We start from the raw sequence: 25,618 nt of genomic DNA on the forward strand, positions 1-25,618 counted from the left end.
CTGTGTGACTGAGGGTGACCTGGGGTGAATGTCTACGTTGTTCAGCATTCCATCAATTATTTGCTCTTTTTACTTTTGTCACCCTAAGTGGGAAGGGTATGTCCAGACGTGGGTCTCATGCTCACTGTGCCACTTGATTCAAGCTAGCCTGGCTGATGAGGGGTGAAACCCCGAAACCCGGCCCAGGATCCTCTTTCCGGTCCAAGTAGGTCTTGGCTTGGCAGTTTGTGCTGGGCGTTTCCATGAGGAGCGGGATCAAGACTAATTTGATTATGGCTGGGTCCAAACTGGGGTGGCGTGGTAAGCCCATAAATGATGAATTAAACCCAGAGAAATATACAGAAAATACACAGTGGGACATTTTCAAAGTATCTATTGATCCTACGTTATTCTTGTATAGGATTCATGTGCTGCGATAATCAGTAGACATAAGCAGGTGGAAGTGATTACAAGAACCAAAAGAGAAATTAGTAGATATAGTTCTGCCATGGTGCTTTAACAGTGCATGTATGAAGACATATACAAGGCAGTAATCAGACATACTCCTACCATGCAAACACTACTTTGCGTGTATCTAAAATCAGTGTCAGTGGGAAGCTAAGAATCCCCCTAACAGATGATCCAACCCCATTACCCGGCAGGAGAGAATGTAGGAGCTCGTCTTTGTCATGGACATGTCAGACCGCTGCATGGTGAAGTCTCAGCATACAGGGACCCTCGGTGTCAGCTGAAGTGCCTCCTCTATTAATCGTTTGGGATGCTCATTATTAATAATAGAAAGCATCCTTGTGATGTATGTAAAGCTTAGCAATGTCATGAATATGTAGAATAGCCCTGTCGCCCCTTGGAGGAAGATAGAACAACATTTGTACATAGTGCATATTAGTGCCTTGTACTTGGTGTTCGAGGCCTCATGAAAATGTTATGCGAAGCTGGATTTGTAAACAGAAGTAGCTTCAGAGAAACAAATCCAGCATTGTCATGCACACAAATATGTGAAAAAGGTCACAGACGAAATAGTGTAGTGCAAAATTAGGACAAATGTAGGAAAATGAGCAGCTTTGTTACTCGGGCCAAACCCGGACACATAACACCCACTCCTCATACTAAGGGTAAATATATAGAAGGTATCTGAACAGGCAACATACCATAATAAAAGGTCAAACTAAAAAGGTCTAAAACCACTTTTAAAAGTATCTAAAAGCAAGCTTCCGTTTAAGATATTGATAAAAAAAGCCCCATATAAGTCATTATACTATTGGAAATCCCAAGCACTCAGAAAGCCATGGTGCCTAGAAAAATAAAGCAAGAGCTGTTTTGATTCATTTTGTTTCAAAACAGGCCAAATTGTTCACACCACTCAGAAAACCAATGCTTCGTGTGCGAGAACCACGAAGGTAACGACTCCACTGGTTGCTGGGGGACCATATTGCATTAATTTAATTGTTACTGCATGTCTGCAATGTTCTGTAATATTTATCAATCAATCAATCAGGGGTTTATAAGCGCTCTACTCACCCGTGAGGGTCTCAAGGTACTCACCCGTGAGGGTCTCAAGCCACTGGGGGTGGGTGGGGGGGGGTCAGCAGATCTGCTTAGCCGAAGAGCCTTGAGGGTCTTCTTGAAGGTGTTCAGGGAAGGGGCGCGGCTGATGTCTGCCGGTAGCTCGTTCGAGGTCTTAGCTGCGATGTGGGAGAAGGATCTTCTGCCTGCTCTGGTTCTGTGGATGCACGGGGTTTCAGCCAGGGCGAGGTTGGTGGATCTGAGGTTTCTCTTGGGTACGCGGAAGTTGATTCTGTCTTTGAGGTATTTTGGCCCGTTGTTGTGTAGGCATTTATAGGCGTGGGTGAGGATCTTGAAAGTGACTCTTTTTTCCACGGGGAGCCAGTGGAGTCTTCGTAGGTGCTGGCTGATGTGTTCATGCTCGGTGATGTCTAGGACGAGTCTGGCAGCGGCGTTCTGTATTGTTTGGAGTCTGCGGAGTAGGGACTTGTTGATGCCGTCGTGGAGTGTGTTTCCATAGTCTAGTCTGCTGGTGATGAGTGCGTGGGTGACCGTCTTTCTTGACTCATGGGGAATCCATTTGAAGGTCTTGCGGAGGATTCGGTGTGTGTTGAAGCAGCTGGAGGTGACGGTGTTGACCTGCCGGTTCATGGTGAGTGATGAGTCGAGTACGATGCCGAGTTTCTTAGCGTGGTCTGTGGGGGTGGGTGGGCTTCCGAGGGTGGTTGGCCACCAGGTGTGGTCCCATGCAGAGGGGGTGGTTCCAAGGACGAGAAATTCTGTCTTCTCTGCGTTGAGTTTCAGGCAGCTGTTGGTCATCCAGACTGCAACGTCTTGCATTCCTTTTTGGAAGTTGAGTTTGGCGGTGGTGGGAACTTTGGTGAGGGAGAGTATGAGTTGGGTATCGTCGGCGTAGGATACGATGTTGAGACCGTGTTGTCGGACGATGGCAGCGAGGGGGGCCATATAGATGTTGAAGAGGGTCGGGGCTCAGAGACGACCCTTGTGGGACTCCACAGGTGATTTCGTGGGATTCGAGAGGATGGGTGGCAGTCTGATCCTTTGGCTTCTTCCGGTGATCAGATTAATTCCAGGGGTGTACCCTGTATGCCGGTGTCGTGTAGTCTGGCGACTAGTGTGTGGTGGGAGACGGTGTCGAAGGCCGCTGATAGGTCAAGTAGGATGAGTGCTGTGGAGTGGCCCCAGCGGCGGCAAATAGGGCGGTCTCGGTGCTGTGGTTGCTTCAGATGGCGTTCTCTTCGATAAATCGTGTCAGTTCCCAGTGGATTGCCTTCTCTGCAACTTTGGCTGCAAAGGGGGGGAGCGAGACGGGGCCAGTAGTTCTTTGTCGTTGGGGCCCGCCATGGGCTTCTTGAGCAGGAGCCTGGCTTCTGCGCATGTCCAATTATCTGGGAAGGTGCCTGCTTTGAAGGTGGTGTTGATGGTGCATTGTAGTTCGGGTGCGATGGAGGCCGTGGCTCTGTGGTAGATGTGAGGAGGGCAGGGGTCAGTGGGGGCCCCGAGTGGATGCCTTTCATGGTCGAGGCGGTGTTTTCGTCCGTGATCCGTGTCCAGATGGAGATGGTGGGCCGGCTGGTGTCTCTAGGGGGCATGGGTCCGGCTTTGGCATCTGGTGGGTGGTCGATGAAGTCGTCATAGAGGTTTTTGATTTTGAGGTGGAAGTAGGTTCCAAGTTTGTTGCAGTGGTCTTGGGATGGGGTGATGTCTGTGGCTTCGCTACATGGGTTGTTGAATTCCTGAATGACACTGAAGAAGAGTTCCTTGGAGTTGGTCGAGTTGGCGAGGATTTTGTTGTGGATAAAATTTATCTTGGTGGTTCTGATTTGGTTGTGGTAGTCCGTCATGGAGTCCTTGTTTGTGGAGTAGCTTTCGGTTGTTTTGGTGTTTCTCCAGTTCTTCTTCAGGCATCTGCGGGTGCGCCTGCGATCTTGGAGGTCGGTGTTGAACCAGGCGGCTTTCCTGGGTCGCTGTCTGCCGGGGTGGCGAAACGGGGTGAGGTCGTCTGCGCAGTTGTAGATCCAGGTGTGGAGTCCTCTGGCTGCCCTGTTTACATCAGATGGCCAGGTGCGGTCATCTCGGGTGAGGGTGGAGTGAAGTTGTTCATCAGTAACCTTACTCCAGTTCTTTCAGGGTGGGCGTGGTGCAGGTTTGGGTGCCTTGGGTTTGTCGACGGTGAAGTGTAAGGAGTGATGGTTGGTCCATGGCGGCTGCGTTGTGTGGACATTGTTTCCTGCATCGAAGATGGGGTCGAGGGTGTGTCCTGCTCTGTGGGTTGGTGTGGTGACGAGTTGTTTAAGTCCAATGTCGGCAAGGTTGTCGCAGAGGGTGGTGGTGTGGTGGTCTTTGGGGTTTTCAAGGTGAAAGTTCAGGTCTCTGGTGAGTATGTAGTTCATTGAAGCGATGGCGTGGGGTGCAATGAAATCTGTGATGGTGGTGGCAAAGGGTGTTCGGGGGCCGGGTGGCCTGTAGACGAGGGTTCCGCGAAGTGTGGTGTTGGGGCTGGTCTGGAACTAGAAGTGCAGATGTTCGGCAGCAGGGAAGGTTTCGCTTGAGGTGGTGAGGCGGAGGGTGTTCTTATGGGCGATGGGGAGGCCTCCTCCTGGGTGGTTTGGGCGGTCCTTCCTCTGGATCTTGTATACGTCTGGGATAGCGTTGTTGATGTGGGGTCCATGTTTCTGTGAAGAAGGTGATGTAGGGTGAGAGAGAGTCGAGTAGGTTCCAGATTTCCATGGCGTGTTTGTGTACTGAGCATACATTGAGGAGGATGTACCTTAGGGTGTCGCCGGTGCTGGCGTCGGGAGTATTGGTGGCTGGTGTGGTGGTGAAGGTCTGGCGGCAGTGGAGGCAGGAGAACTGGCCGTGGATTGTGTTCGGTGAGGCTTGTTGGCAGTCTCCGCATCTTCCGGGGTTGAGTGCGAGGAGGGTGGCAGTGTTGTAGCAGCGGATGGTTGGAGATCCAGGGTTCCTGACGCTGGTCGCAGTCGGGTCACGGACGAGCACAGACAGGCTTGCCTTAGGCGCACCCACTGAGTGCATCCGAGGGTAGCGGCCGCTATTAAGTAGGGGAGGGGGCGTGACGTGCAGCTGGGAGCGGGAGCAGGGGCGGAAGGGGGCAGAGGTTTTAGGCGGGAATGGGGGAAGCTAACAGCAGGCAGCACAATAAGGGAAGACACAATAAACAGAATAAAAAAGTTCAACAAGGGCACAATGCAAGGATAATGGAATGGAATGGAAAACAGTTTAAAAACAGAATACACAGAATGAAAATAAAGATAAAAAAATACAATGCAAGGACAATACCAGCACGGCAAGGGGCAAAAATGTAGTACCGGGCACAAGCGATGTGCACGAGGCAAGGCTCAGTCTTGAACCCTGCCTGGTGGTGTAAATTAATTTATGGAGATAGGGTTTACACAAAATGGGTAATTTTTATTCTACAAGCTTGAGTAGCCTACAGCCAATACATTGGGTATACCTGCTCAGCTGAGTCGGATTTTGCTTCCCACTACGGACATCTCTGGTTTGGAGGTGAGTAGGGGTCTCTGAAAAAAGCACAACTAAACTACTTAGATATACCATTAAATAGGAAATCAACCAAGGTTGCAGGTGCTATGTCATGTAGTTCCTACTAATCTGCACATTTGTTGGACAACATAAACTTTGGGTGAGGTGCCTAGAATCATTACGTGCACCCCCGCAGGATATTTAGGCCTAGAGTCCTTCTATGTCACAGTGCCACAGTAAGCCCCCCCTAACATTACTAGGGAGCAAATGGTTTATGGCAACCTCTGAACATGACAATCCTGATCCTCAGGGAACATGTAACAGATCAGAACCTTTCGCTCAGTCACTCATGACTACTTGTGCTCAGAGAAATATACAGAGAATACACAGTGGAACGTCTTCAATATATTTAAAGAACCAACGTTATTCTTGTATAGAATACATGTGCTGGGATAATCAGTAGACAAAAGCAGATGAAAGTGATTACAAGCACCAAATGAGTAAATAGTAGATATAGTTCTACCATGGTACTGAACCAGTGTATACATTCGGGCATATAAAACAAGGCAGTAATCAGGTGTACTCCTACTATGAAAACCCTGCTCTGTGTTTATCTAGAGTGTGTGTAGGTGTGAAGCCAAACATCCCCTCAAGGTAGGATCCAACCCCATTACCTGGTGGGAGAGAATGTATGAGCCTGTCTTGGTCATGAACTGGACAGCACCTCACAGAGATGTCGGACCGCTACATGGTGAAGTTCCAGCATGCAGGGACCCTCAGTGTCAGCTAAAGTGCCTCCTCTGCTAATCTTTTGGGAAGCTCATTATTTACAATGGAAAGCATCCTTGTGATGTACGTAAAGATTAGCAATGTTATGGATGTGTAGATAGCCCTGTCACCCCGTGGATGAAGATAGAATGACATTTGTACATATTGCACAAAAGGGCCTTGTACAAGGTGTTCGAGGCATCGTGATAGTTTTATGCGAAGCTAGATGTGTTAACAGAAGTATCTAACCAACAAGTAAGAGTGGTGAGAGTCAGAACTTGTGTGCACAGGTAAGTATTCTAAGTGATTATTTCTGGGGTAAATATTCAGAACAACTTTTAATGCTCACTTCTAATGATCCACCGCCCAAAGGTCATCTGACAAAAGATTCAATGTATACAGAAGGAGCATACAATTATTATAATTTTTTCCACAAATAGTTATCGAAGTCCATAAATAATCCAAGTTCCAATGCAAGCTTCCTTGTTTACTTGTCTTTATTGACACTTATTCATCTCAGTTGACACTTGTTCCAAAATCTTCATAATACAGATCAATCAGAAATTTCTATACAGCCAGCATACGTATTTCTTCCCCCATGGGACATCATCAGGGCTAAATTATTTATCTTTTTATTATTCTTATTTAGAGTTCCAATGCTGTGTTCCAACTTTATGCGACCTAAATTCTTACTCTTAATTAAATCTCAGAAGAGTTCTTTATCATTTTTACTACCAGCCGTAGATGGCAATTTTAACAATCTTTATTTTTTATCTGTTGGTGTCTTCTATTCGCATATGGAACTCCTCTGGGAAATTCTCTACCGCACTCATTTCTAGAATCATTTTAGAAGGATCATATAAACTAGCACTCCGACTGCCCAAAAAATGATTCAGTGTCGATACATGTATACAGCCCAACTACTTCCAATGTCACTAGACTCATTGCTGATTCCCACTTCATATCCTGTAGTTTATTTAAAACGTCCATTGTGTCCCTAATGCAGAGGTCTTCAAACTTTTTAATGCCGAGACCCCCCTGTCAAAAAATGTTAGGCGTAAGGACCCCCTCCGACAAAAAATTCTAGAACTCGGTACTCATCATCATCGACAACCAAAAGCGCCCCCAATTACCACGGCAAATCATTTTACAGTGAGGAAATAGTATTAAACAGTGTTTAGCAAATCAAAGGTTTGTTCATGTCCGTGCCCCTAGAAGTGCCCTTCTATGCAGGCCAGACATTCAGTACTGTGGCGAGGCTTAGTGTCTGGAAGGAGAATGGCACCCATTGTGAACACGTGTTCCCATGCATTTGGTGCAGGACAACATGTTGCATGGTCAGACTGGCTCAACTGAGCCTTCGCCTTGAAAAGGCCTTTGCAGGGTGAGGGTCAGAAAAGAGGTTGTGAAAGGCTGCAAAACACACTCGTCTAGAGATGAAAGACAAAAGACACACGTTGTTTCTTTTTTGTGGGTGAAGTTCATTGTACCCAGAGGCCGGTAATCTAACAGACAGGTAAACTAGATCATTCAAGATCACACAGGCAGTCGGCGATGAGCTAAGTAGCCTCCAAATTAGCACACACAGCGATTCTGTGAGAGCCTGGCCTTGACATGAGACAGACAGCTGTTTATCGCATGCCATTGTCTCCTCCTTCCCCCTCCCCGGTACCTGGGTGATTTATGACGTTTTATTGCTGACAAACTTATAGACCAGTCATGGAAAATTATGCCACGAGAGAACAGTTTTGGCACACATTGGTATTCAATACCACAATGACAATAGTATATATGTGGAGGAACCATTCAGCGTTGAGTCACATGTGCTTAGTTTAGGACACAAAATCTCATTGCAAACAAAATGGCAGGATGTGTTCTATATGAACTGAAAACCCACAAAGCATTCACTGCTGCAGTGTGTCAAAGGTATTGTATTGTATTGTAATTGCATTTAAATAGCGCTAATTACCCCTGAAGAAGTGTTGAAGGGCTTTTTCAGTGAGTAGCACGCTTCTCCAGAACCCATAAAGGATTAGTGGTGAATTAGTATAGTGAAAAAGAAAAGTAATTTGGAGTGGTGGATATGGTATTATGTTATTTGGATTGAGAAGGATAGTGGAGAGATGTTTTGGAGCTCATAGCAGTAGTAGGAGGCTTGGGATGAGTAAAAGGGAGACGTAGGGGGAAGAGTCAGAGGGAAGGGTTTAGGAAGGCTTGTTTGGGGGGGAGGGATCAGAATAGCAGACGAGGTATGAAGAAGTTAAGAATGAACTAAATGGACATTTTGAGAGTTAGTGCTTTGCCACATTTGCTGACTAATCCTTTGATTTTACTCATGAGAAGATACTTATCCATTGAAACTGTAGTTGTATCTACGTGGTTGACTAAATGTTCTGGTATATTCTTATGTTTTGCTGTATTACCGCAAATATTACTTCCATTGCTTGTCATTTATAGAATCTTTAATACATTTGAACTGCACAATTTAAATTACTCCATGTTTTGGAATCTTGTTCCTTTGCAAAACACATGAAAAAAACATAATTTTGTAATTACAAATGTCATCCTTTTTCTAATGTGTATAGCACCAATGTCTTTAAAATAGATTCCTTTGCAGGACATAATGATGTTTCTAACCACAGCTAAAATTCAGAAAGCTATTTAGGTTTCCATGAGCCCATATTCACCAATCTAGTGATTATCGTAGTTATAAACCACAACCAATGCCCTCCTTTAGGTGGAATTTATAAGTGGGTGGAACAGCCTATGAATATTGTGACTGCATCAGGTGTTGGATCGAAACCTAGACAGTTGGTCCTGTATACATAAGAACATGCTGCTAATAGATTAGAACTGGGAACGTACATAGAATGTGGATCCACTCTACATAGCCTTGACATCAGGGACATGCATTTGTGATCTCTTGTTTACATTTATGAAGATATGCAAGGATATTATAGATCAGCCATTGGCCGCAGGTTTCTGCAATTTGCATAACGGACTGTTTTAAGAGTGTGACCACAAGCTTAATTCCAAATTGAAGAGTTAATTTCAAGGACTGCTTCCTTTTCCTGTGCCTTTAGAATTGTCTCTTGTCACTGCAACATTTGCACTAATATTTCATTCCACCTCCTATAGAATTTAATATACGTTATTTTGCATACTTAAAAAACACTGCTACTTGTAATAAAAAGCGGTACAAAAGGGGGTGGTGATGGACGGAGCATCAGAACCAATCAAACACTCACACCCAGTCAACAGATCTGGGTTTGATCCATCACCGTTCTTTAGCCCACTCTGCCACCCCAGTTGAGACATGGCCATATGCAAATCAGTCTGACCCTGTGCCTCATGGGAACAGTCCAGCCCGAACTGCCAAGCCATGCCTTCCCTGGACCGGAAACAAGCTTCCTAGGACCGGTTTCTGGCATTTCAGCTGTCTTCAGCCAGGCTTGCTTGAATCCAGTGGCAAAGTGAGCAAGGGACTCACGTCTGAGCATACCCTGCCAACTTATGGCGAACAAAGCGGTACAAAAGGGGGTGGTGATGGACGGAGCATCAGAACCAATCAAACACTCACACCCAGTCAACAGATCTGGGTTTGATCCATCACCGTTCTTTAGCCCACTCTGCCACCCCAGTTCAGACATGGCCATATGCAAATCAGTCTGACCCTGTGCCTCATGGGAACAGTCCAGCCCGAACTGCCAAGCCATGCCTTCCCTGGACCGGAAACAAGCTTCCTAGGACCGGTTTCTGGCATTTCAGCCGTCTTCAGCCAGGCTTGCTTGAAACCAGTGGCAAAGTGAGCAAGGGACTCACGTCTGACCATACCCTGCCAACTTATGGCAAACAAAGCGGTACAAAAGGGGGTGGTGATGGACGGAGCATCAGAACCAATCAAACACTCACACCCAGTCAACAGATCTGGGTTTGATCCATCACCGTTCTTCAGCCCACTCTGCCACCCCAGTTCAGACATGGCCATATGCAAATCAGTCCGACCCTGTGCCTCATGGGAACAGTCCAGCCCGAACTGCCAAGCCATGCCTTCCCTGGACCGGAAACAAGCTTCCTAGGACAGGTTTCTGGCATTTCATCCGTCTTCAGCCAGGCTTGCTTGAATACAGTGGCAAAGTGAGCAAGGGACTCACGTCTGAGCATACCCTGCCAACTTATGGCGAACAAAGCGGTACAAAAGGGGGTGGTGATGGACGGAGCATCAGAACCAATCAAACACTCACACCCAGTCAACAGATCTGGGTTTGATCCATCACCATTCTTTAGCCCACTCTGCCACCCCAGTTCAGACATGGCCATATGCAAATCAGTCTGACCCTGTGCCTCATGGGAACAGTCCAGCCCGAACTGCCAAGCCATGCCTTCCCTGGACCGGAAACAAGCTTCCTAGGACCGGTTTCTGGCATTTCAGCCGTCTTCAGCCAGGCTTGCTTGAATCCAGTGGCAAAGTGAGCAAGGGACTCACGTCTGAGCATACCCTGCCAACTTATGGCGAACAAAGCGGTAAAAAAGGGGGTGGTGATGGACGGAGCATCAGAACCAATCAAACACTCACACCCAGTCAACAGATCTGGGTTTGATCCATCACCATTCTTTAGCCCACTCTGCCACCCCAGTTCAGACATGGCCATATGCAAATCAGTCTGACCCTGTGCCTCATGGGAACAGTCCAGCCCGAACTGCCAAGCCATGCCTTCCCTGGACCGGAAACAAGCTTCCTAGGACCGGTTTCTGGCATTTCAGCCGTCTTCAGCCAGGCTTGCTTGAATCCAGTGGCAAAGTGAGCAAGGGACTCACGTCTGAGCATACCCTGCCAACTTATGGCGAACAAAGCGGTACAAAAGGGGGTGGTGATGGACGGAGCATCAGAACCAATCAAACACTCACACCCAGTCAACAGATCTGGGTTTGATCCATCACCGTTCTTTAGCCCACTTTGCCACCCCAGTTCAGACATGGCCATATGCAAATCAGTCTGACCCTGTGCCTCATGGGAACAGTCCAGCCCGAACTGCCAAGCCATGCCTTCCCTGGACCGGAAACAAGCTTCCTAGGACCGGTTTCTGGCAATTCAGCCGTCTTCAGCCAGGCTTGCTTGAATCCAGTGGCAAAGTGAGCAAGGGACTCACGTCTGAGCATACCCTGCCAACTTATGGCGAACAAAGCGGTACAAAAGGGGGTGGTGATGGACGGAGCATCAGAACCAATCAAACACTCACACCCAGTCAACAGATCTGGGTTTGATCCATCACCGTTCTTTAGCCCACTCTGCCACCCCAGTTCAGACATGGCCATATGCAAATCAGTCTGACCCTGTGCCTCATGGGAACAGTCCAGCCCGAACTGCCAAGCCATGCCTTCCCTGGACCGGAAACAAGCTTCCTAGGACCGGTTTCTGGCATTTCAGCCGTCTTCAGCCAGGTTTCCTTGAATCCAGTGGCAAAGTGAGCAAGGGACTCACGTCTGAGCATACCCTGCCAACTTATGGCAAACAAAGCGGTACAAAAGGGGGTGGTGATGGATGGAGCATCAGAACCAATCAAACACTCACACCCAGTCAACAGATCTGGGTTTGATTCATCACCGTTCTTTAGCTCACTCTGCCACCCCAGTTCAGACATGGCCATATGCAAATCAGTCTGACCCTGTGCCTCATGGGAACAGTCCAGCCCGAACTGCCAAGCCATGCCTTCCCTGGACCGGAAACAAGCTACCTAGGACCGGTTTCTGGCATTTCAGCCGTCTTCAGCCAGGCTTGCTTGAATCCAGTGGCAAAGTGAGCAAGGGACTCACGTCTGAGCATACCCTGCCAACTTATGGCGAACAAAGCGGTAAAAAAGGGGGTGGTGATGGACGGAGCATCAGAACCAATCAAACACTCACACCCAGTCAACAGATCTGGGTTTGATCCATCACCATTCTTTAGCCCACTCTGCCACCCCAGTTCAGACATGGCCATATGCAAATCAGTCTGACCCTGTGCCTCATGGGAACAGTCCAGCCCGAACTGCCAAGCCATGCCTTCCCTGGACCGGAAACAAGCTTCCTAGGACCGGTTTCTGGCATTTCAGCCGTCTTCAGCCAGGCTTGCTTGAATCCAGTGGCAAAGTGAGCAAGGGACTCACGTCTGAGCATACCCTGCCAACTTATGGCGAACAAAGCGGTACAAAAGGGGGTGGTGATGGACGGAGCATCAGAACCAATCAAACACTCACACCCAGTCAACAGATCTGGGTTTGATCCATCACCGTTCTTTAGCCCACTCTGCCACCCCAGTTCAGACATGGCCATATGCAAATCAGTCTGACCCTGTGCCTCATGGGAACAGTCCAGCCCGAACTGCCAAGCCATGCCTTCCCTGGACCGGAAACAAGCTTCCTAGGACCGGTTTCTGGCAATTCAGCCGTCTTCAGCCAGGCTTGCTTGAATCCAGTGGCAAAGTGAGCAAGGGACTCACGTCTGAGCATACCCTGCCAACTTATGGCGAACAAAGCGGTACAAAAGGGGGTGGTGATGGACGGAGCATCAGAACCAATCAAACACTCACACCCAGTCAACAGATCTGGGTTTGATCCATCACCGTTCTTTAGCCCACTCTGCCACCCCAGTTCAGACATGGCCATATGCAAATCAGTCTGACCCTGTGCCTCATGGGAACAGTCCAGCCCGAACTGCCAAGCCATGCCTTCCCTGGACCGGAAACAAGCTTCCTAGGACCGGTTTCTGGCATTTCAGCCGTCTTCAGCCAGGCTTCCTTGAATCCAGTGGCAAAGTGAGCAAGGGACTCACGTCTGAGCATACCCTGCCAACTTATGGCGAACAAAGCGGTACAAAAGGGGGTGGTGATGGATGGAGCATCAGAACCAATCAAACACTCACACCCAGTCAACAGATCTGGGTTTGATTCATCACCGTTCTTTAGCTCACTCTGCCACCCCAGTTCAGACATGGCCATATGCAAATCAGTCTGACCCTGTGCCTCATGGGAACAGTCCAGCCCGAACTGCCAAGCCATGCCTTCCCTGGACCGGAAACAAGCTACCTAGGACCGGTTTCTGGCATTTCAGCCGTCTTCAGCCAGGCTTGCTTGAATCCAGTGGCAAAGTGAGCAAGGGACTCACGTCTGAGCATACCCTGCCAACTTATGGCGAACAAAGCGGTACAAAAGGGGGTGGTGATGGAAGGAGCATCAGAACCAATCAAACACTCACACCCAGTCAACAGATCTGGGTTTGATCCATCACCGTTCTTTAGCCCACTCTGCCACCCCAGTTCAGACATGGCCATATGCAAATCAGTCTGACCCTGTGCCTCATGGGAACAGTCCAGCCCGAACTGCCAAGCCATGCCTTCCCTGGACCGGAAACAAGCTTCCTAGGACCGGTTTCTGGCACCACCCCCTTTTGTACCGACTTGTAATAAAAAGACATGAGACGCTATTGTGGCCACAAGTCTCATACATTGTGATTTTGTGAATATTTACTATTTAGAACTTTTTGACAAAAAGTGATGTCCACAGATGAACTCTCCTCGACCCGTTTTAAATGATTCCACCACGTGATAACGTTTTTTGTACAACAAAAATCACCACATCAAGTAAGTTGCTATCATTGATGCTTTACACATGAACAAATAACCATCGCTTTTTTTGGGAAAGTGTGGCAACTGTAGTTGACCAGAGACATCATATTAATCTGCTGCTACAAGAATAAAAGCGGAAAGAACACGGAAAATAAACATTTAAATGTCACCAAAATGAATATGTAACTGCTGCTACAAAAATAGAAAGTACACCAAAAATAAATACCATTCCACAGTCATAAAAATGAACAGAGCCTTTTTCCTGTCCCACCCACCCACCTCAATCAAGGAAACAGATAAGAATCTGTGTGTGTGTGTCTTTGCTTGCATGCAAGATAGTTTCAGTGTATGTCTGCAGCTGAAAAGCCAGGGCATGGGGTATGAGGAGGGGGCTTACCTAATTATTCCTGGAAGCTTTGGGTTGCCTTGGAAACCAGCCGGGAAGGAGATCCTAATGCAGAGGTAGCAATGAGCCACGAAGATGAGTTGGAACACGAGGTGAAAGCAGCGACGGCCAAGGAAGATAACTGGATCCAGTGAAAGGCAGCAGTGAAGGCGCAGAACTCTGTGGAAATACAGCCTGTATTACGAAGGTGCTGGTCCATCTTTCTGGACAAAGTTCGCGGGCATTTCCTGGTGTTCATATGCAGTCTCTCTGATTGGAGGACAGGCATTGATGACGCAGCCACATTATGATTGGCTTATTTTGCCCTGTCCTCCAATCAGAGAGGCTCCTGGGATGTAATTATTTCGAATCCAAAACAAAACGAAAACGTTTTGGATTCGAGGCAGCAGTGAGGCAGGTGAATGCGCGACCCCCTGCCAATGACTCCATGCCCCCCTGGGGGTCGCGCCCCATAGATTGAAGACCTATGCCCTAATGTAAGATGGTAAATTAACAACTACGGTTTTAAGAACAAGTCTACGAATTCAGATAAGTGCTCTGTTATGCTTCCAATACTGCAAAGTATTGGTCTCCCTGGCGGATTAGTTCTTCATTTATTTACTTTGGGCAAAGTGTATATAAAAGGGTAGGAGGGATTGGTTACATTTAGATACTTAAATTCAGCTTCATCTAGTAAACCTAATTCTTTGCAAGAATAAAGTCTTTCCGTTATTGATCTTCCTATTTGTTGCATAGGATTCCCTCTTATCTTGGTGTAACACTCCACATTAGTTAATTGCCTCTTGATCTCTTCACAATAATCAATTCTATTCATGACTACTAGGTTGCCACCCTTATCAGCTATACGAATTATTATATTCTTGTCTAGTCTCAAATTGTTTAAGGCTGTACGTTTTATCTGCAACATATTATCCTTAGCTTTAGACCCACTTCCCCTCCTAATACCCCCATCTTCCATGTTGTGGAATTTCTCCATTGTTTTCTGCACATATAAATCAATCGCTGCATATTGCTGCCCTTGTGGTGTGAATTTTGACCTTACTCTTAACCCACTAGTGCAACTGTAATCACTTGGAATATCAAGCATCGTGGCAATATCCTCCACACCAAACCTTTCACCCTCTGTTATGGACATTAATAATTGCACTTCACATAGTTCAGCTATAGTCATTGTTGAACATTTAATGTTAGACGGTACAGTAACAGCTTTGTTAATCATAGAAAAGAAACTTTTTAATTTCATTTTTCTAGCAAATCTAAACAAATCAATTTCTAAATCTGTAAAATTACGGGCAGTTTTTGGGCAGAAAGATAATCCTTTTTCAAAACAGACAATTCACTATCACTTAATGTCCTGTCTGAAAGGTTAATTACTTCTAATTCCTGTACATGATTCTCCTTAAGCAAGTCCTCATCACTAATGTTTCTTACTATTTTCTGGCCTTGTCCTGACTTCGAGTCTCAATCCTGATATTTCCGGTGTTTCCTGTTCCCCCTTCTGATTCTCCTGTAGTATTTTTCTTGCCCCTTTTAATCCTCAAATTTTCCTCAGAAAAGAAGAACTTTTGGCTCGTATTGGCCCTGTTCCTCCCAATGATCCTAGATCCTCAGTTGATGAAATGCTAGAACTACTATAGTTTACAGAACTCAGTTCACCAGGTGCTTCAGCCACCTTCTTTTGTTTTGACTTGGGGACGTCATCAAAGCCTTTAGCGAAAGTGAAAACCCTCCCGTGGTTGTAATCCCTTTCATCTCTTCTGATCTTACTTAATTTGTTGTCCTTTATTTGTAACTGATGTCTATTGATCCCCTCTTTCAATATGGCATAATTATTTACTGTTAAGTCAGGCAAGTTCATGTCTTTAATTTCTTTTTTAACTTCTCCACTTTTCTTTCTGAATATTGATCAGAATATGCATCATGGTAAATGATGAGGCATACAAATTTTCTTTCCACTCTTTTAAAAGGTCTTCGTCAAGGTCATCAAAAGTGGGAAAAATCAAAATTCTCAAACCCCTGGGTACCCTCTTCTGATCCACATAATTCTTTAACGTTACCCATCCCACCATTTAGATAGTTCTAACTTTTTTAATTTTTCCAATTTTAAAAATTTGCTTTTCAGGCTATTATTAGAGTTTTCCTTTCTTCCTTCAACATTTGGTACTTTAGTCTGCTGAAATAATTCTGCAGGCAATTTTTCTCTGTCATCTTCCAAGCTTGATCTCTATTTATTCTTGAAATCTCAATATAAATCGTGTCCACTACTCCCGTGCTCCACTTTCCCCTTAAAATATCAACATGTAAGAGCGCTGAGGGTCAGAACTCGTGTGCACAGGTGAGTATTCTAAGTGATTATTTCTGGGGTGAATATTCAGAACAACTTTTAATGCTCACTTCTAATGATCCACCGCCCAAAGGTCATCTGACAAAAGATTCAATGTATACAGAAGGAGCATACAATTATTACAATTTTCTCCACAAATAGTTATCGAAGTCCATAAATAATCCAAGTTCCAATGCAAGCTTCCTTGTTCGCTTGTCTTTATTGACACTTATTCATCTCAGTGGACACTTGTTCAAATATCTTCACAATACAGATCAATCAGAAATTTCTATACAGCCAGCCTACGCGTTTCGTTCCCCATGGGACATCATCAGGGCTAAATTATTTTCTTTTTATTATTCTTATTTGGAGTTCCAATGCTGTGTTCCAACTTTATGCGACCTAAATTCTTATTCTTAATGAAATCTCAAAAGAGTTCTTTATCATTTTTACTACCAGCCGTAGATGGCAATTTTAACAATCTTTATTTTTCATCTGTTGGTGTCTTCTATTCGCATATGGAGCTCCTCTGGGAAGTTTTCAAAGAATAAGTGTCAATAAAGACAAGTGAACAAGGAAGCTTGCATTGGAACTTGGATTATTTATGGACTTTGATAACTATTTGTGGAGAAAATTATAATAATTGTATGCTCCTTCTGTATACATTAAGTGTTAATAGAAGTAGATTCAGAGAAACAAATCCAACATTGTCACACCTGTGAACATATGCAAACGGTCACAGCAAAAATGATACTGTGCAAAATTGGAACAACTGTAAGAAAATGTGCAGCTTCGTTACATGGGCCTAACCCGTGCACATAACAGCACCTACAACTCAGAACATGTCTGGACTGGAGAAATGACTGAAGAAGGACTGCCCTGCTGTTCCCTGGGCCCAGGAAAGAGGAACTGCACCAAAGAATAGACTGCACCTGCTGTACCTTGGACTAGCAAAGAAAGACGTGCCAGTGGTTTTCCGGTTCAGGGAAAAGTCACCCCTAAGAAGGTGACTCCAAGAGTCAGTTGGCCGACTCCCTGTTGCAGCAACAAGGCCATAAAAGCTGAAATGCTTGACCCTGTGAGAGCCTACCCCCAAGAAGACTGACCACCACTGGATACCAAGGTGTAGGCCAGGAGAAACCAAGTCCTGACCTTCAAAAGTTGTCCTCAAGTCTGCTGGGCCCGGGAGAGTTGTCAGAGTTCAGTTTGGTCAGCTAGCATAGGAGCTACTAACTGCTAAAGGGAAACACAGGTTTTGCTGTAACCAGAGACCAGTAGCAACTGGTTTTGTACACAACTTACCCAACATCATGGCACTTCAACCCCTGGAGCCAGAGCCACTCCACTGTGTAGGATGACCAAAGGATGGCCATAGGAAGACCCCAGGCAATGGTTCAGCATCCTCAGTATCACTGAGCATCTTCAGTATCCTGTGTCCCTTGCATCTGGACCACTCCATTGATTCCTATAGTAGTTCACCCATAGACCCTGAAACTGGACCGAAGACTGCTTTATGTGCAATATAACTGTCCCTGGACTGGCTCCCTGCTGGAACTGGTTCCCACAAGAGTGCCTTTATTGTAGTTTTCAAGTCACTTGTTGTGGCTAACCCTAAACTGCAAGCTGCGGTAGATGATAATGAATTATTGAGCTTAGTGAAAATCTGTGATGCACTGCTCCTTTAAAAATTCCTATCTCTGGAACCCTCTGGTGGTTTTTTGTCATTGAGATTTTTATTTAAAGATAAAAATACAATACATTTTCATAAATTGGTGTTGGATTTTTATTGTGCTGCATTTTTTTCTTATTCAACTGTTCTTGTACTGCTTGGTGCTTAACATCTGTTCCTTTGATAAAGTCTGACTGCTCTGAGCCAGAGCTACCCAGGACTGAGCTAAGGTTTTACAAATGACTAGACCTGATATGTAATTGTGTATTTATTACACAGTGAGGTTGCACAACGCACACCATATAGTAAACCAGTTTCCTCACATGTCTTCACTACCAGATACTTACAGAACAACATACACATGCGCTGGAATGACCTGCAGGAGCAAACCCATTCCCTCATTTCCAGTGCACACCAAGGTGTGCTTGCAATTGGTGGTGGGTCTCCCATACTCTAAACTGAAGGCATGGTGGGAATTCCTGACGAAGTGTAGACTGGTAAGTACTAGTGCTATCTCAGCCTCACTAACAAATTCACCAACTCATCACTCTGGCACCCCTATTCCCTAAGTAACGTTTGGCACTAATGCCAAATCGGTCACACAAGTGTGCTACCTGATATCTGTCACTATTCAAACATTCCTTATCTAATTATATTTTGGGCCTGCTTCACAGGCCTGCACCATAAGGTTACCTTTTGTAGTAAGTTTACTTCTTTCAGTATTCATAAACTCTGAATGTAAACTCACTGCAAATGTGTCAGTTACATGTCTCAGCCTCCAGAGTAAAACAATTGACTAACTGTCGTGTGGTTGGTTTATGCCTTTTCCTAAACACTTCCTAAACCCCTCTTACTCCTCCCTAAACCCATCCCCTTTAGTAGTAAGTCTGCTCCTTTTCCCACCCAGTCCCCTATGGCGCTCCAACAGTTTCTACTAAAATCTATACTTACATGTGCAGAGACCCCGCAGAGAACACCACATATATAAGTATAGGCAAAAGTTACACTTCATAGTTAATTTTGTAGTGTATTTTGTAGTAACACAACATGTGCTACAAAGTGCAATTTGTGTATCTGGCCCTACAAGTTTTGAGACTTAGGCCCCATAATGTTTACTTACTGTGAGGCACCATTATCCTTATCACAAATGTCTGGCTGGGTGGGACAAAAGGGGCCCTGCCCAAGTGTCAGCTAATATTTGCCTTTGACAAGAAAGGCCTCTTTGAAGTGTGTCCCAAGTGTCATGTAAGCAACCCCAGGAGACCTGTGAAACATGATGTGACATTCAAGCAGGATTTGACACTTGAATGTCAAAAATGGTTCCTAACAGCCCCATCCTGCATATTCTGTCTTGTTCAGATGGATCATCTCTACCCATTCAGGTCAGCCTATTGTTTGGTCCTAGGAGAAAGTTCACACCTCATTCATACCTCCTCGAGTGCTAATTACTGGGTGCCAGAGATGGGAGAGCAAAATGCAGATTTTGCTTCCATGGATTTCAGCGAGGGCAAACATAACTTTCTAAAAGTCCCTTTTCCAGAATATTTATTACAAATCCAACTTCACCAGTGAATTGAGCTTGTATATATTTCAAAAAACCCAAAATTAAATTTCTAGCTGTTCATTAGCCAGCAATAACTTAATTTAATGTTAATATTATATCCCAATGCTACAATATGGAACAGCTAATCTTCCTACATTGAAAATAGCATTTTGGGCCTAGTTACAGTTTAATATTAAACATTTACATGTCCTACCTTTAAAAACCATGCACTCTGAATTATGGGCAATAAGGCCTACTTAGGGGTGATATATTATTATTTAAAAGGGAAGTTTAAGCCTGTAAAAAGGAGTTATTTTGACCTGTCAAATTTGCAATTTAAACTGCGCAGCCAGACTACAATGGTGGGCTTGGAGACATGCTTTAAACTGCCAGTGCTTTGGATGGCACAATGAGTACTGACGTCTAATGGCAGCATTTCATTTACAGGCCCTGGGTATACTTGGTAGCAAATGCGAGGGACTTATTGTGAAATTGTGAAGGTGAATACCAATTTTATCATGTTGAAACAAGGAACATAAACACTTTAGCATGGATAAAGTGCACATAGTTCTATAGCCAGAAAAACATAGGGGTTCAGAACAAAGGCAATAAAATCAGGGGTGATCCAGCAGATAGGACAGATTCCAACGCTCACCATTGCTAGCACAGAGACTCAAGTGTTGGAGGGGATGGAATTGACTAATAAAATGTAGTATGGGCCTGGGACAGAGGTGGCAAACAACCATAGCACAAAGGGCTGAGCTCAGTAGCCTAAGCCTGCCCTACTGACCTAAAACTCAGATCTCATAATGGATAACACAATACGCTTTGATGCAATAAAATCAGGGGTGACCCAGCCGATGGGGCAGATTCCAACGCTCACCATTGATAAAACAGAGACTCACAGGTTGGAGGGGATGGGCTTGACTCAGGCTTTCTAATACAAAGTAGTATGGACCTGGGACAGGTGCGGCAAACAAGTATAGCACCTACGGCTCAGCTCAGTGGCCTAAACCTGCCCTACCGACCTAAAACTCAGCTCTCAAAATGGATAACACAACACGCTTTGATGTATATGAAATGTTAACTAGCAAGTCACACATCTTGCATTAAAAATACACATGTAGGACATGATTTCTATGTCAAGACCATGCAACTCATAGCTCCACATCTACAACACAATACACTCAACAAGAAGAAAGAAAACTTATGGAATACTGGAAATTTCTTGATATTTGTGTGTCTGAAAATTGGCTCCATAAAATCATAAGTGGATGATTCCTAAGCAATAATCGGCCTCACACTTCATAGCTTAAAATATACACCTTGCTCAGAAAATGGTAGGAGAACAAAAGGCCCCATCCATGTTGGAAACATAATGGTGCACCCAATTCTACTGTCATTTTTGAGGACCGGAGCTCCAACACTTTTACGATGAAGTACCCTGTCCACCAAACTCAAAATCAGCCACAAAATACCTGCGCATGAATAGGAACTCTTCTAGTGGCACAGATGTGGCTTATTGGAGAAAGAACCTTAGTTTGAGTTTGGCAGATGTGCACCCCATCACAAAAATGGAGGATGTCCAGTCTGCTGCATAAAAAATGCATTCTATCCTATGGCATATATAAGGCAGACAGGATATTATCATGTTTGTGACAGAGAATTATGCATGCAAAACTCTAAAGAATGTGCTGAGTCAAATATGTACTCATTGTGCAACAGAGGAATGGTGTTATTATTTATAAATAGCAAAACTAGCTGTCAGTATGTTGCTGATGGCTGAACTATTTCCCTAGATGTCTGGAATGTATCAAAGACTTCATAGGAAAAGAGAATGCTTCTGGTGAAAACACAGTAAATATTTTATTTTCTAAAACCAAAGTCACAAAAATTAGGGAAAAGCTTTCATTGTGTCAGGAGGTTGATTTTGTTTGTTTTTCTGTTACACCCATCACACTGTGCGAGCTCACGTCACAGAAATACAAAAGTGACATACCTTGCTAATGCCATGGTATGCTTTTATCTTTGATCAGTGCCAGCAGACATAACTCTGCCCTGGTGCACTGTGTCTGCAAAAAAAGCAGCATTGGAAAGAGGACAATGTCGGATGCCAATCCTCAAGCAGGGATCTAACCCCTTAAACACAAGGGATTATTGCTTGAAGGGGGTAAGTGCCTCTGGGCATGGCACTATCCCCATATGCTTTATGTTGCTTCTGCATCTCATGGGAGGGTTATGGGGTGTTTATCCTAATTTGCTCCCCTTACAGTGGAGATTGAAAGCCTAGTAGAAACCGGGTAATTCAAGTTTAGAAAAAAAAGAGTCGGTGGGGATGCCCACCCAGGCATCGGGTCAAGCACTGGGCCAAGCCCCCAACCCAAATAGGGTGCAATCTTTCTCGCCCAAAGGGAGTTTGTGAAATTTGGGGCAAAAGAAACACTAGATACCAGAGATATTTTTTTTAAAGAGGTCGTCAGAGCACCCAACCAAGCACTAGGCTTTACACCACAATGGAATGGTGAAAGTTGTTATACCCCAATAGGGGCAGATTGGGGTATACTCCTCAATCTGCCTCTTAAGAGGAGGCACAACGCCCATTAGATACCTGGGATAAAAAGGTTAGAACAAGAGAAAAAAGGGGTGGTGGTGGTCCACCCAAGCACCATGCATATTACCTAATGTTTCTACATGTCTCCCAATAAAGATTGTAGCTCACTTGTATAGCTATGTTTAACAAACAGATGAAACCAGGGACCATGCAAAGACTGTATAGTTTTCGCCTAACACCAGGTTGGATTAATTTGTATAGCAAGCATTAGGCCTATCCACACAAGTGAAGTGCAGTTTTTATCATGAGAAGTTTTAGAATGTTGGATGGTAGGAATTTTGTGGCTCCACAGAGATTGCTGTTGCACTTGCCTTCACAGAAATGTGAGGAAAATGTGTGATTTTAGACAAAGTTCCAGGATTACACGCCATTCTGGGTTAGAAAACCTAGTGAGTTCCACACAAGTCGAACCACCCTGGCTCCTATGGATATCCAGTTTTCAGATATGTCTGTGTTTACATTTCCATGGGTAGCGGCCATTCATATGCCCAAATATGGATGGTATACTCGTGTCAACAAAAAAGGGTATATTTTCAAGGTGAAATTTAAATATCTCCATGTTGCATTTTAAGGCCTTTCCTCTCCGGGCACTAACCCAGCCACACAAGTGAGGTACCGTTTTATTGGGAGTAGTGTGGGCATGCTGGGTGGTATGAATTTCATGGATACTTCCAGATTTCAGAACTTTCCCACATAGAAATGTGAGAAGAATGTACAATTTCAGCCAAAGCTTGAGATTTGTATTGCATTGTGGTTAGGAAACGTAGTGGGATGTGTGCACGTCACACTAACCTGAACTCCCCTGCATGTCCAGTTTTGAGAAATTTCTGGGTTTAGTAGGTTTCCCTGGGAGGCGTTCGAGCCTAGGCTTAAATACCTTGGCTGCCATGTTGCTAAAAGGGTCAATTTTGAAGGCAACATTTTGAAGTCTCAACATTGCATTTTGGGACCCTTCCTGTTGCAAAAACTTGGCCCATTCACATTAGTTATTATTCACTGAGTTTCTCGCCATTTTTGGTTTCTAAATTTAAGCAAGTGTGCAAGAAGGAACACGTTTCGCAATATGCCCTCCGAATTATATGATAGGTTGCGTGTGCAAGAAGAAACACGTTTCGCAATATGCTCTCCGAATTATATGATAGGTTGCTTAACCCGAAATTCAGAACTGTACGAATAACCACTTGTCCAAACTCTGCATCCAGGGTACATTTGAACAACGCATAGGTTTTATCATCAACCCAATTGGCATTAAGTAAATTTAATCATATGAATTGCTTCATGGTTGGTACACATTGAAAAATCCTTATAAGGTGCAGCTCAGTTGTTGGCTCTAGTTATCGAGTGTTTTTGGACAACCAATAAACACTGCATGTCCCTCCAAGCAGAAGGGTCTTCCAGACATAACGGTTTATCGCTTTTGTGAATTGGCCACTGGAGCAAAAAACTACAGATGAAAATATTGTCAGATATATTATTTTTTTCATAATTGTTACATTATATTTCAACAATTAGTTTCTTTCAGAAAACCTTTAGTGCTGTACAAAAATGATCCCTTCCTGAATTCAGAATAATTTTTTTTTCGTTTTTAGAAATGTGTAGGTTTTTGGGTTTACCCATGGTGTTTCCATATGTTTCCATCACCAAGTGCAAGTACTTTAAAACCATAGTCAAAAATTATTTCTACTTAGTAAATGCAAAAATTGTTGTAAAAATTGTTTTTTTTACATCTCTGCTTGTTGCTGAGAGCAAGGAATAAGCTAATCTTAGCACAGAAGAACTTTCATTGATGCCATTTTTTTAGAAAAAACCATACCCTTTCTTGTGCAGCACCTTTTTCTCCCAAAAAGCAAAATGTTGCTATATTTTGACTATTTCTTCAGTCCCATTTAGGGAAATCCATAAGCCCGGGGCATTTTTTGAATGCTCAACGTGTGGGCTGCTAATCTGGTCTGCTTACCATATGTGGAAAAAGTTATTAATGTTTAAGAGCAGAGTACCCCAAACATTTAAAAAAAGGCTCAATGCATGAGGTAAGAGGCTAAATTGCTTGGGAGTTAATGTCATAACAATACATTTAGGGTCCGTATCCGTTAGCCGGTCGGACAGCTGTCCGCAGCCTTACCGTGCGACCGACATGTACCCGGAGCCGGTCAGTCCTATAGAGTAAGTACGATGTGCATAACTGCCAAAAACACGACCGTCACGTAGGCTATGATTCAAGCTCCATTCTCCATCCGAGCCGTAACTCCTAACGCTGAACCGAGTCGCCCGGAAGCAGTATCCATAGCAGTTTCCGGCATGACAAGTACGATGCGTACTTCGTACGCGCCGGATGGGTCACCACGTACGAGACGTCACAGCATCCGGAAAATAAGCATATCAGCTACGATTCACGCCACAACTCAATACACGGCTACGAGACGGACCAGCTTGCAGCGGGTACGAGACGGAGCAACATGACACGAACACATCATGAATCCCATCGCGCAGGTCATACCAGTACTCTACATCAATGACCGGCTCAGGAAGCGACACCGACGGTGCAGGCGGTAAGTCAGACACCTACCACATAAACAAACGACACGTACCTGCAAAATGGCACACACACAAGGGGATCCACATCCTGGCCACTAACAACAGCCCACCATAGGGGTTGCATGGCCAGCACCACTAACACCCCCACCCATAGGGCTTATGTTGCCCATCACCCCTCCCACCCACACCCATAGGGGACCTGTTGCCCATCACTACTGCCACCCCCAGCCATAGGGCTTATGTTGCCCATCACTACTGCCACCCCCAGCCATAGGGCTTATGTTGCCCATCACTATTGCCACCCCCAGCCATAGGGACTATGTTGCCCATCACTACTGCCACCCACAGCCATAGGGCTTATGTTGCCCATCACTACTGCCACCCCAAGCCATAGGGCCTATATTGCCCATCACCCCTGCCACCCACACCCATAGGGGACCTGTTGCCCATCACTACTGCCACCCCCAGCCATAGGGCTTATGTTGCCCATCACCCCTGCCACCCCCACTCACAGGGGACCTGTTGCCCATCACCCCTGCCACCACACCCATAGGGCTTATGTTGCCCATCACCACTGCCACCCCCAGCCATAGGGCTTATGTTGCCCATCATTACTGCCACCCCCAGCCATAGGGCTTATGTTGCCCATCACTACTGCCACCCCCACCCATAGGGCCTATGTTGCCAATCACTACTGCCACCCCCACCCATAGGGCTTATGTTGCCCATCACTACTGCCACCCTCAGCCATAGGGCCTATGTTGCCCATCACCCTTGCCACCCACACCCATAGGGGACCTGTTGCCCATCACTACTGCCACCCCCAGCCATAGGGCTTATGTTGCCCATCACCCCTGCCACCCCCACTCACAGGGGACGTGTTGCCCATCACTACTGCCACCCCCAGCCATAGGGCTTGTGTTGCCCATCACTGCTGCCACCCCCACCCATAGGGCTTATGTTGCCCATCACTACTGCCACCCCAGCCATAGGGCTTTTGTTGCCCATCACCCCTGCCACCCACACCCATAGGGGACCTGTTGCCCATCACTACTGCCACCCCCAGCCATAGGGCTCATGTTGCCCGTCACCCCTGCCACTCCCACTCACAGGGGACCTGTTGCCCATCACTA

Source organism: Triturus cristatus, chromosome 8, assembly GCF_964204655.1.
Source record: "Triturus cristatus chromosome 8, aTriCri1.1, whole genome shotgun sequence".
In the NCBI taxonomy this organism is placed as follows: domain Eukaryota; kingdom Metazoa; phylum Chordata; class Amphibia; order Caudata; family Salamandridae; genus Triturus; species Triturus cristatus.